This window comes from Mus caroli, unplaced genomic scaffold, assembly GCF_978045245.1.
Source record: "Mus caroli unplaced genomic scaffold, Mus_caroli_1 scaffold_5, whole genome shotgun sequence".
Lineage (NCBI taxonomy): Eukaryota > Metazoa > Chordata > Mammalia > Rodentia > Muridae > Mus > Mus caroli.
In genome coordinates, this window is record NW_028227260.1 from 91764648 (window position 1) to 91777728 (window position 13081).

Here is a 13081-nt window from a genome sequence, read left to right on the forward strand (position 1 = left end):
CTTGCTTCTGCCTCCCAAGTGCTGGGATTAAAGATGTGTGCCACCACACCGGGCTGTGATAAAAAAAATTATAGTATGGCATTATTGCAGAATTATTTTCAATACTAGAATATTCAATAACTTCATTGATAGCACCTTTAAATCAATGAAATATTTTATTTCTGTAGCAATTGTTAAAGCACAGGATACTTACTATAGCAATTAATGTATTTTTTTAAAGATTTGTTTATTTATTTTATGTAAGTACACTGTAGCTGTCTTCAGACACCCCAGAAGAGGGCATCAGATCTCATTATGGATGGTTGTGAGGCACCATGTGATTGCTGGGATTTGAACTCAGGACCTTTGGAAGAGCAGTCAGTGCTCTTAACCACTGAGCCATCTCTTCAACTCCAATTAATCATTCTTTAAAATCATTTTTCAGAATCTAAAGCAATGTGTGGCTTTCTTGCACTGATTACAAATAGAGTCATTATTATTTTAATAGCCAGTGCCTATGAAAATGACTCCTTAACAGAACATAAGTGTTTTGATCACCATTTTGTAAAAGGGCCTATCTAGGGAGGCTTATGTGTAGACAGAATGTGTACCATACCACGGTTGTTTTAGGAATGTATTTGTAAATATCTGTCTGTTTAATAATATAAAATGATACACATTTAATTATTTGCCATTTTGAGTTGACATGACACTAATATAACATTTGATTTGCCACACTGGTTTAATTGATATTCCCATTTAATCACTGGCTTTTAGTCTTTCCTCCAGACTATAAATAACTATAGTCCAATTTACTCTTACAAATGCTTATTAAAAACAAACTGTGTATCACATACTAATTTGATATTGGGTTCAGTATGATTGATAGTATAGTACAAAGGTAACATTCAGTATGATTGATAGTATAGTACAAAACAAGAGTAGAGTAGTGCAACAAAAAACGGTTACCCTGACATGGAAAGATGCAACAGACCAATGCTTCGTGTGAAGCCATCCACATTGAAGTCATGTTTACCAAGAATCTCAGAAGGTACAAAGCAGCTATTTATAAATAATAATAATAATTTTAAAAGTCCCTCCCCTGCCCCTTCTAGGTGGCATTGTTCTTAGTCAGGAGCAGAGCAGATGGCAGTCCTTTGTTCATCCTAGCTTGATGCGACCAAAATGTCTTATGCCTAGGATTCAAAAAATCAAATCAAATCAAATCAAATTCAGGTAGCACTGTGCAGGAGTAAGACAGACAAAGTACTGCGGGTTGTCATGCCATGCCACCCACAGACTTGCCCTCTGGCACACAGAACAGGTGTACCATAAATAACTGCTTGCGGTCATGCCAAGAAACAGGATGAAGGATGTCATCTAGGGGCCTGTAGCATGGCCAGCCTGAAGCGGGAGCCACCACATTGTATAAGTATATGCTGGACAGATTGGAAAGAAAGAGAAATGGAGTGGCTTGATTATTATGAAGAGAGATGGAACTGGAGACCCAAGGGTGGAGTATTGTGAGTAGCCACCCCGCCTCCTACCTGGGGCCATGTTAAAGTCCCAGCCTAAGCTGCAACTGAGGGCCATGTCTGAATCCGTGGTTACACAGTAACAGGGATCGTGTCAACGTCTGTGGCTCATATTACCACTAGAGAACATGGCGATGTTACTGATCGAGGCATCTGCCCAAGGGGCAATGTGGATGTCCAGGGCTTTTGGGGAACTTGCCCTGCCCCCCACTAGCTGCTGTCCTCTGGAAAATTGGCCTCCATCCCTCACAAGCAGCAGCATTCTGGGAAAGCTTGCCCTATGCCTCGCCTGGGCAACACTGTAGAGCTGGCCCTGATAGTCAAGGTGAGCCAGTCTTGATGGTATGAGAGCAAAAGCGCTGTCCCAGACACACTCAGGAAGCACTTGGGAGAGTGGACCCCGCCCCCCGGCACCTAACTGGACTGGAACTGATTCTGGGGGCCTGGGTCAGGATTAGCCAACTCAGAGGGCATGAGCACAGGAGAGTTGTAGATGGCAGCATTGAGTGGCCTTGCAGGAGCAGTGCTGGAGAGCTCGCCCTGGTGGTTTGAATAAGGGAGACCCAGTGGGCTGACCAGTTCAGCTGTTGTTCAGGCCCAGATCTAGGGCATTGAGTTGACCCACCCAAAATCTATATCATCTGCAAATGGTTGAGGAAAGGGCCATTTCTGCTGATCAAAACAGCAGGATCTCCATAACACATGGCAAAACAGGATAAACCGGGAGGAATCCCAATGAGGATCCTATGTTGATGGTGTTACAGAAGCCAGAGATCTTGAACTAGACCAAAGACTCATTGCAATGAACATTTGCAAGTGAAGATGTATGGATAGAGGGATATACTGGGGGGACATACTACAGCTTCCACAATGAGATGTTTTCTATGCTTTGGTATTTTTTTTAATGTTCTCTATTTGTTTGTTTGTGTGTTTTTATTGAGGGGAGCTGTTTGCAAGGGCAAAGAGTAGATGTGAAGGAATGGGAGATGATCGGGACTGTGGTTCATGATGTGAACCTCACAAAGAAGCAATTAAAAGCAAAAGAAAAGAAAAAGAAAATAGGTCCTTATAATTCTGGCTTTTACTTCTTTTTTTTCTTTTATATGTTTATGGAAATAGATTTTTTTCATACAATAAATTCTGGCTAGGGTTTCCTCTCCTTCAACTCCTCCGACATCTACCCTAACCCCCCACCCCCAACCTAATTTCACACCCTTTTTTCTTTCTCTGATTAGAATACAGACATCTGAAAACATACATAATATATAAAACAACAACAACAACAAGCAAAACAGAATAGGACAAAGCAAACAAACTACCAGGAGTGAAAAAGCCAAAGAAAAAGCATAAGGAACACAAATAGGCACAGGGACACACAGAGAAATTCCATAAAAACACAACACTGGAAAGAAAAAATAAATAAAAGTAGTTAGCCATCTGTTTCTGGTCATGTGACCTACCCTTAAAAGTGGTTTGTTTCCATAGTGAGACTCCTATGGAAAAAAAAAAAAAACTAAATTTTCCATTTGCAAGTGGTTATCAATTGGAGATAGCTTCTGGGTTAGAGATGAGAGCTTGTGTCAACATCCTTTCTCAGTTCTAAACCCTTATTTTCACATGCTGCTGCAATCTCTGTGAGTTCAGACATGCATCAGCCCTGATGCTTTATGGCAGCCTTGCTTCCTTGGTGTTCTCCTTGCCCTCTGGCACTTACAATCTTCCTGTCCCCACTTCTGCTGTGTCCCCTGAGCCCTAAAGGGAGGGATCTGATGAAGCTCTTTCACTCTCTAAATACTATGTCTGTGAATGTCTCTTTTTGGATTATATTTATGGATTTAGGTATGTTGAATCATCCCAGCATCTCTAGGATGAAGCCTACTTGATTATGGTGGATGATCTTTTTGATGTGTTCTTGGATTCAGTTTGCAAGTATTTTATTGAGTATTTTTGCATCTATTTTCATGAGGAAAATTGATCTGTAATTCTCTTTCTTGAGTCTTTATGTGATTTGGATATCACAGTAACTACAGCCTCATAAAATTAATTGGGCAATGTTCCTTCTGTTTTCATTTTTTGGAAACATTTGAGGAGTATTGACATTAACTCTTCTTGGAAAGTCTGGTAGAATTCTACTCTAATACTACCTGATCCTGGGCTTTTTTGGTTGGAAGTCTTTAAAAGACTGTTTCTATTTCACTTGGGCTTATGGTGCACTTTAAATTGCTTATATGATCTTGATTTAATTTTCGTAGGTGGTACCCATCAACATTTTATCCATTTCTTTTAGGTTTTCCAATTTGGTGGAGTACAGGTTTTTTAAAGTATATCTTTATGATTCCCCGGATTTTCTCAATGTCTTGTTTTTATGCCCCTCTGTTCATATCTATTAGATCTTGAAATCCATAAAGTCAAACCATGAGACAGATCTCATGAAGTATGTGTGGTGTGAGTGGGGGAAGGATACAGAAGTTAAATCTGGGTGGAAGTGAATGGAACAGGGAGAGAGAGAGGAGGAATGGGATCTTTTACTATGGAATGTATCACATGCCCAATAGGAGTATATATGACAAGAGGCAACAGTGGGAACGAACAACGTCGGCAGCTAGTGATGGTGTGTTCTATTGTTGCTCGGCCCTTCAGGCTGGCCGTGGAGATGTCTGATTGTTAACAATATCAATTTTGTTAATTTGGATATTCCTTCTCTGCCTTTTATTTGATTTGGCTAAAGGTTTATCAATCTTACTGATTTCCTTAAATGTCCAACTCTGTTTTCTTTTTCTTTTCCTTCTTGTTTCTATTTTATTTCTGCCCGGAGTTTAATTATTTCTTGCTGTCTATTCCTTTGACATGTTATTTCCTCTTTTTTCTCTAAAATTTTCAGGTGTGTCATTGTTAATATGAGATCTCTCCAATTTTTTCATGTACGTCCTTAGTGGTGTGAGCATGCCTCTCAGAACTACCTACATTGTGTTCCACAAGTGTGAACATCCTATGTTCTCATTTTTATTCAATTATTAAAAGTTTTTCACTTCCTTCTTAATTTGCCTTGACTCATTTTTCATTCGATAATGAGTGGTTTAGTATTCATGAGTTTGTACTCTTTCTCTTGTTTCTGCTGTTGTTATCCAGCTTTAATATGTGGTGCTCAGATAGGATGCGGGCTGTTATTTTAGTTTCTTCTGTCGATTTCAATGAAAAATGGATGTAGTAAAGAAACCAAAATAGCTGCTCTGTGGGTGAAAGGGGAAAAGTTTATTCCAAACTACCAGAAGGGATGGCAGCATAGTCTCTTCTGTGACTACTTCCTGCTGAACTGGACTGAAGGTGTCAGGGCCCAGTAAGGCTAAAATGCCAGTCAAGAGGCTGGGAAGAGAGTCAGGAAATGACCAGAAACATCTGGTTTCTTGCTCACTGCCCAGGTTCTGTTGGGTTATCTGGGCCTAGCAAAGTACAGGCTGCTTTGAAGCAGTTTGGAATGCCGCTTTTTCAAAGGAAGACTCAGGCTGGTAAGCTAGGATAAGAGGCCTGGGAGAAATTCTGTCAGGAGTGTCTATTTACTGACCATCAGGTAATTTTGCTAGTTTTTTTTTCCTGAAAGAACCTGAAAAGACAGTGAACAATGACTATTACAAGAAATATGGAAATCAGTGGCCCAAGCAAGTGTAGAAGCCAGGGACACAAGGAAGATCAAAATGAGAGTTCTGCAAACGAGTTGGTCCCCAGAGGCTATAGATTCCTTTCCAGCTTGTATAAGTCTCTAATCCTTTCTTCCACCTGGACAAACTGGTTTACATAGTAGCAGCATTCTTCTTTGATGACCTCCCCCTTTCAGCAGTTAGTAAGTTGAGGGCCAAAGAAGTGAGCTGGTTTTGGAGTAATTGTAAAACCAGGGTTGGTTCCTGGATGGTATCTGCTAGCTGGGTAGGTACCTACTGAGATAGATAAGACTGTGATCCAAGCTGCCTGCCACCAAACCTGTAGCAGTCATTGGGGCTGCCAGACTAATTCCAATTATGACAGGGAGAGCTATGACTGGTCAGTCCCTGTGTGAGAATTGCAGGAGAATATAGAGTTCCTCTTCCATGTATATGTGACTTGGGGAAGTAACAGAGTGGAGAAACAGGGACCATGCATGGATTTGTCTATACACTGGTAAAGCTTGAACTGGCACCAAAAGAGGATTCCTTCCCTGGCTAGTAAGGTTCCTGAAATTGATATATTAACATGTGCTGAAGTGGAACAAGACTGAGCAGGGTTATTGAAAAGGCAGTCAGCTGATGTGCCCAGAGAGTAGAGGTACTGGAGGTGATGAGGGAAAGGACTTAGTTTGAGGGTTATAGAACATAGAGTTTAGAGTTACATGCATGAGGGGAATAGCTGCCACCCGGGACTGCTGCAATGGAGCACAAAGGAAGCATGAAGTTACATTAAAGGGCCCACTGTTATTGCCTTAGATGTGGAGGCAACTTAGGGATTAATTTAGAACCCAGTCTTCCAAAAGGCTGGGTTAAGAGAGATCACACATGACATGGACTGTAGGATGATTTCAAATGCTTCCAAAGAGATCTAAGTATTGCCACACCTTCTCTATAAGAAGGGCTAGCCCCTGCCATATAGATGTAGATTTTCCCCACAGCCCTTGAACCCATTTTTATCACAGGGTTTCCGGGTGGTAAGGCACCTGAAGTGAGCCCACAGCAGAGTTGTTGTGACTGTATGCCCTGTCTTGGTTCAGAACAATGGTACTTCCAGCTCCAATACAGGCATCTATCCAAGGACGGATCCTCAGTGCAGGCCAGGTTTGCTTGGTGTTGGAGAAGATAAAAGTGCTTGGGGTTGTCACATAGATTGAAGCTGGGTTGCTCTTTTCTGCAACTGTGCAAACAGGCTACTTGGGAGTCGAAAGTTAGAGAGATCTCTGAGCAGTAGTGAGAGTATGGACAGAACGTAGAACCAAGCAGTGTATCATTTGGGTTGGCATGTTCCAGACTTGTCTGGGTTCTGCTGTGTGGGAGGCTGGGAGAACAAAGAAAGCCCTCAGGAGGAGGATGAGAAAGGAGGCCATTCTCAGGAATGGGTTGTAGGCAGGAGAGCTTAAGCTTCAGCCTGGCAGCTGTACTTATCAGGTAAGTGGGCAGGAGCCTATTTGAGCTGTGACAGGTGGGCCCAGGTTTGAATTCATTGAATTTTAATTCTTGCTGTTGGTGTGGTAAGGATGACCAGATGCTGTCCTGTTCAGTGTGGGGTGAGAGGCTTTCAAATAAACCTGATCTCCTGGGAATATGATTTAGGTGATAGGATCAGTAGAAGACAGAAGGAGGACACCATCCGTGTGCTCTCAGAGAAGGTGTCTACAAAGAGTGAGAGAGGGTGAATAGTCAGAGTGGGACTGGTTCCAAAGGAGGTAAATTCCCTAGAAGGGAGGGCCGTACATTAACTCAAAGTGGCTGAGGAAAGAGGGGGCTTGAGTGTGGTTGGAATATGAGTAGGGCAAGAGATAGAAGTTGGATCCAAGGAAGATAAAGTTCAGAAGACAGTTTGGATAAATGAGTCTTAAGTCCATTAACCCTTTCTACCTTCCCTGAGGACTGAGATCAGTGGAGAATGTGGAGGTGCCACTGTACCCCTAAGGCTCTTGAGACTAACTGAATGACTTTAGGAAGGAATATGTGACCATTATCTGATTTCCATAGCTTAGAGGGCCTATTGATAGGGCTCAGAGTAGGTAGGAATTGGGCTTAGTGGAGCCAGGAGACTAAAGGAAGAGGGGTAGGAATGTTGGCTTACCTCTTTAGCAGTCTTGTCATCAAAAGCATTTCCCAAGGCTATACCATTATAGGGGAGAGACTCCTGTGTGATAGGAGACCATGATATGGTGTAGTGAGAGACAGAGAAGGTGACCAAAAGTGAGCTTACAAGCAAGCCTCCTGAGCCAGTAGGGAGGCTGCTGCTAGTGCGCATAAGCCAGGCTGCCATCCTCTTACTGACATATCTAGCTGTTTGGAAAGGTAAGCAACAGGAGCAAAGGTGGGTCTTCCCATTTGTCCCCAGAACACATAGAGTTATTCTCCAATTTTCAATAGTATATACAATAAATGGTAGGTCAAAGTCAGGGAGAGCCAGAGCAGGAGCCTTTAAAAGTACCTCCAGGAGGCAAGAGAAAGCAAGCATGACAGGAATAGTAGGATCTAGATCAGTGGTTCCCAACTTTCCTAATGCTCTGGCCCTTTAATATATTCCTCATGTTATGGTGAACCCAACCATAAAATTATTTTGTTGGTACTTCATAACTGTAATTTTGATACTGTTAGGAATCATAATGTAAATATCTGGTATGTAGGATATCTGATATGTGACCCCAAAGGGGTTGTGACCCGCAGGCCACTGATCTAGAGAATCAGGGGGCCCTGACTGTCCAATAATGGGGTTGGGCAACTAGGTACAATGAAGAAAGAGTAAACTATCAGGTTGCCTTAGAGAGATCAAAGGAGAGGGCCTGTAGCTCTCAGTTGGTGGGCAGATCATCAACATTCACCACAGAGATCTGAAAAGGATAAGTTTCACCAGAGTTATCAGGAAGTATAGATCAAATAGCTCCTGAATGTATTAAGAGTGACAGAGACTTACCAGCTTCCTGTAAAATCACTCTAGGTTCCTCCATGGTCATCTTGATTTTGTTGGAGGAGGAAGTCCAAGAGCATTATTTGTCTTTGGCTTCCAGGCCCAGAAGATCCAAGAGACTTTTATGTGGACGAGGAATTTAGGGGACCAGATTACCTTCTGTAGGTAAAGTGGGACAATCAAGTCTCTGATGTCCTGCTTGTCTACAGTTTAGACAGGGTTCTGAAGGTGGGTGAGGTTAAGGGAAGTGTTTCACTCCATGGCCAGCTATGCCACATTTAAAGCAAGCTCCATGTGACATTCTACTATCCACCATTGTCTATGGAGGAGGACCAAACGGCCACTGCCAGGAGCTGAGAACTCTGTTTACGAAACCTGTGCTTCCAGTTTATAGTGAACTTTTATAGACCTTAATTCCTGGACTCATGGATCCTGGCTATGAGATAAACCATACCATATATAGGGTGCTAATTCAAAGCACACATACCTGCCCCAGGCTTCCAGACTGCTGCCATCTAATTGGCATTGTTACCATGTCTTCAAAAGGCCATTCCATCTTTCTATTAGGGCAGCTGCTTCAAGATGGTAGAGAATATGATAAAATCAGTAGATTCAAAGATCATGGCTCTCTGCTGCACTTCTATGACTCTTAATGAGTTCCTTGATCAGAAGCAATACTGTGTAGCATACCATAACAGTGGATAAGGCGTTCTGTAATATACAAATGGTAGTTTTAGAAGAAGACAGGAAGGACAAATCTATACTCAGAATAAGTATCTACTCCAGTAAGGACAAATCATTGTCCATTCCAAGGAGGAAGTGATCCAATGTAGTAAACCTGCTACCAGATTGCTAGCTAGTCTCATTAAGTAATGGTGCTATATGGGGCTCAGTGTTGATCTTGGCTGTTGGCGGATCTGGCACTCTGCAGCAGCTGTAGCCAAGTCAGCCTTGATGAGTGGAAGTCCGTGTTGTCAAGCTCATGCATGACCTCCAACTTTGCCTCCATGGCCACTTTGTTCATGGACCCATTGGGCAATGACAGGAATGGCTAGGGAAAGAGGCTGACTGTCCACAGAATGTGTGATCCTATCTACATGATGGATGAACTCCTCAGCTGAAGCTACCTTTTGATGAACATATATGGGACACAATATCTTTATATCCCTTTGGAGATATCTACCTACATACTTCTTCCCCAGGTGTTTTTCTTAAAAATTTCCCAGTCCTTCTCTTTCCAAGTTCCTGATCATCCAGCCAAACAATTGACTACAGCCCAGGAATCAGTGATTATCATATATCTGGCCATATCTTCTTCCAGACAAAATGTATAGTGCCCAAAGTTTAGCACAATATGAAGATATCCTCTCACTGATATCTTTCAGGGTTGCCCTAGAAAGTGGTTCTTTGCTGCAGCTGTCCATTTCTTGATGGTGCCAGCATAATATGCAGAGCTACCAGTAAACCAGGCTCTAGCCTTCACTTCCTCAGTCAACTGTTCTAGAGAACACTCCATGAAGCTATAAGCACCTGCTTGGCACCAGGTGACATTGTAACAGGAGTAGAAACAACAGGCATTTGAGTAACTTCTTCATGTAACTTGCTTGTGCCTTTAGGACCTGTTCAACCCAGTCATGTATATACCACTTCTGTTTGATAATGGATTACTTCTATGCATGTTTTGCTTTATGACATGGTGAGTCCAATAACACCCAGCTTATGATGGACAACTCAAATTGCATGGTAACTTGGTGTTGCATTGTCAAATGTTCAGTTTCTACTAATGCCTAACAGCAGGACAAGAACTATCTTTCAAAGGGAGAATAGTTGTCTGCAGATGATGGTAGAGTCTTGCTCCAAAATCCCAAAGGTCTTTTCTGTGATTCACCTATAGAGGCCTTCCAAAGCCTCCAAACAGCATCCCAGTCTGCCAGTGACACCTTAAGAATGATTTGGTCTGCTAGATTATATAGTAGAGCAGCCTGCATAGTAGCCTGTACCTGTTGAAGAGCCTTCTTCTGTTCCAGGCCCCATACAAGGCTAGCAGCTTTCTGAGTCACTTGGTGAATGAGCCTGAGTAACACACCCAAGTGATGAATGTGCTGTCTCCAAAATCCAAATGGGTCCACTACACATTATGCTTCTTTCTTGGTGGTGGGAAGGGTCGGGTAGAATAATTTATCTTTCCCCTTAGAAAGGATATCTCTGCATATTCCACACCACTGGACTCTTAAGAATTTCTCAGAGGTAGAAGCTCTTGAATTATGATTGGATTTATTCCCATCCTCTAATGAGCATATGGGTTACCAATGAGTACAAAAGGTTGTTACCTCCTGCTCACCAGGTCCAATCAGCATAATCTCATCAATATGATGTGATATTTTTGGAAAAGACAGATGATCAAGATACCTTCTAACTAAGTTATGACACAGGACTGGAGAGTTAATATATCCTTGAGGTAAAACTGTAAAGGTATACTGCTGGCCTTGCCAACTGAAAGCAAATTGTTTCTGATGGTCCTTATGGACAGGTACTGAGAAGAAGGCATTTGCTAGATCAATAGCTGTATACTATGTACCAGGAAATGTGTTATTTTGCTCAAGTAAGGACACCACATTTGCTACAGCATCTGTAATCAGAGTCTCTACATCACTGAGTTATCAATAATCAGTTGACTATCATTTTCCACAATCCATCTGTCTTCTGCACTAGCCAGATAGGAGAGTTAAGACGAGATATGGTGGCACTAATTTCTGCAATTCCTCCAGGGATGTGACAGTGGTTATTTATTTATTTATTTATTTATTAGATAATTTCTTTATATACATTTCAAATGCTATCCCAAAAGTTTCGTATACCCTCCCTCCATCCTGCTTCCCTACCCACCCACTTCCGCTTCTTGGCCCTGGCATTACCCTGTATTGGGGCATACAAAGTTTGCAATACCAAGGGGCCTCTCTTCCCAGTGATGGCCAACTAGGCCATCTTCTGCTACATATGCAGGTAGAGATACAAGTTCTGGGGGTACTGGTTAGTTCATATTGTTGTTCCACCTATAGGGTTGCAGACCCCTTCAGCTCCTTGGGTGCTTTCTCTAGCTTCTCCAATGGGGGCCCTGTGTTCCATCTTATAGATGACTGTGAGCATCCACTTTTGTATTTGCCAGGCACTGGCATAGCCTCATATGAGACAGCTATAACAGGGTCCCTTCAACAAAATCTTTCTGGCATTGTGCAATAGTGTGACAGTGTTTTTGATTTGCTATTCTTTTTGGCAGAGACAACTCTAAAGGCTTCCATGTAGCCTTTCCAGACATAATAGCCCTCACTCCAAAGGTTAAAGAACAACTACGGGAATTATGCTAAATTCTAAGTATATATATCCCAATTATACATTCTAAAATTGGAGAAATAAACACAGCATGAATTCTGAGACCTACTCGACCTACTTTGAGTCATACATCAGCCAAAACTCCATTAATCACCTGGCCTCCATAAGCCCCTACTTTAACTGGAGGGTCACATTTCTTGGGATCTCCTAGAATCAGCATCAATTCATAAACCTCCATCCAATAGACCCAAAAAATCAGCTATTTTTGACAAATGCTTCAGCTAACCATTTGAACAAATGTTTGACTCCATTTTTTATTGTGTGAGCTTCCATACTAAACTGAAAATCCCCAATCAGAGGGCCCATGTAAATAAGCGCAGCCTGAACTACTTTTATGTTCCAACATTATTAAACACCTTCAAAATTCACTACTACATATATTTCCTAGACTAGACTTCTGTTTGAATTAATTAGCAAACCCATTAAGCAATTCAGTAATGTAATGCAACTCCTTATGGACTACACTTTCTACCTCCCCTCTAGGAGCCTGCTTTGTCTTGAGTCTAGCTATAAGTTTAGAGGCAACTATTGGTGGGCCTTGAGGAACATCAGTGTTGTCTTGACTGACACTTCCTTCAGAAAAGGTCACAGACAATGAAGGATTAATTTCCTCAGTGAAAGGAGAAAGGGGCAACATTTGAAGGGGTGGGTCAAGACTACTACTTCCTCAGGTGAGATAAACCCCTGAGAATCTGAGGATTAAAAGCTCTCAGTTCAGTAGGATCCTCCCACACATCCCCATATCAAGTTACAGGATCCCAGTCTTTACCAAATTAATGCCTTTACTTTAACCTGACACCCGCTGAGGCTGGGACTTCAATTTTAGTTGTAATTCAGACAACCTTATAATGAGGGCTTCTGTTTGATTTTCTGCAACTTGAACTACGTGGCTGCTGAAGAGAACATTCTCTTCCAAGCACCCTTAGAAAACTTGAGGTTGTTTATGTCCATCTAGATGTGGCTTATTTTATCACTAAGCTCTTTGTTGTTTTTCAGAGTTCGGATGATAGAAGTTGGTTAAATTTTTAAATAATTTATTTATTTGTATTTTATGTATATTGGTGTTCTGCCTGCATGTATGTCTGTGTGAGGATGTTAGATGCCCTGGAAGTGGAAGTACACACAGTTGTGAGCTGCCATGTGGGTGCTAGGAACTGAACCTGAGTCCTTTGGAAGAACAATCAGTGCTCTTAACCACTGAGCCATCTTTTCAGTACTAAGTTGGTTAATTTTATCACGGATCTCATTCCTATCCTTTACCAATTTATCCAGAGATGCTAAGAGCCTCATCAACAGCCTCATATTTCCCTAATTACCCCAAACTGTCAAGAGTTTCAGATACAGGGTCACTAAATGCATTGCCACCCACACTTGGTGAATCAGAATAATCAAATAATGCATTGATCTCCTTAAGTTTATAATACAGTTCAGACCATTATACTTTTCAGTTCTTTCTAAGTTCCCAGAAGAGGGAATGGCTGGAAAGGCTTTGATAACTGTAGGTATTGGAAAATTGAAAAGCCTATTTCACAGAAAAGATTAATTCTTATACTTTT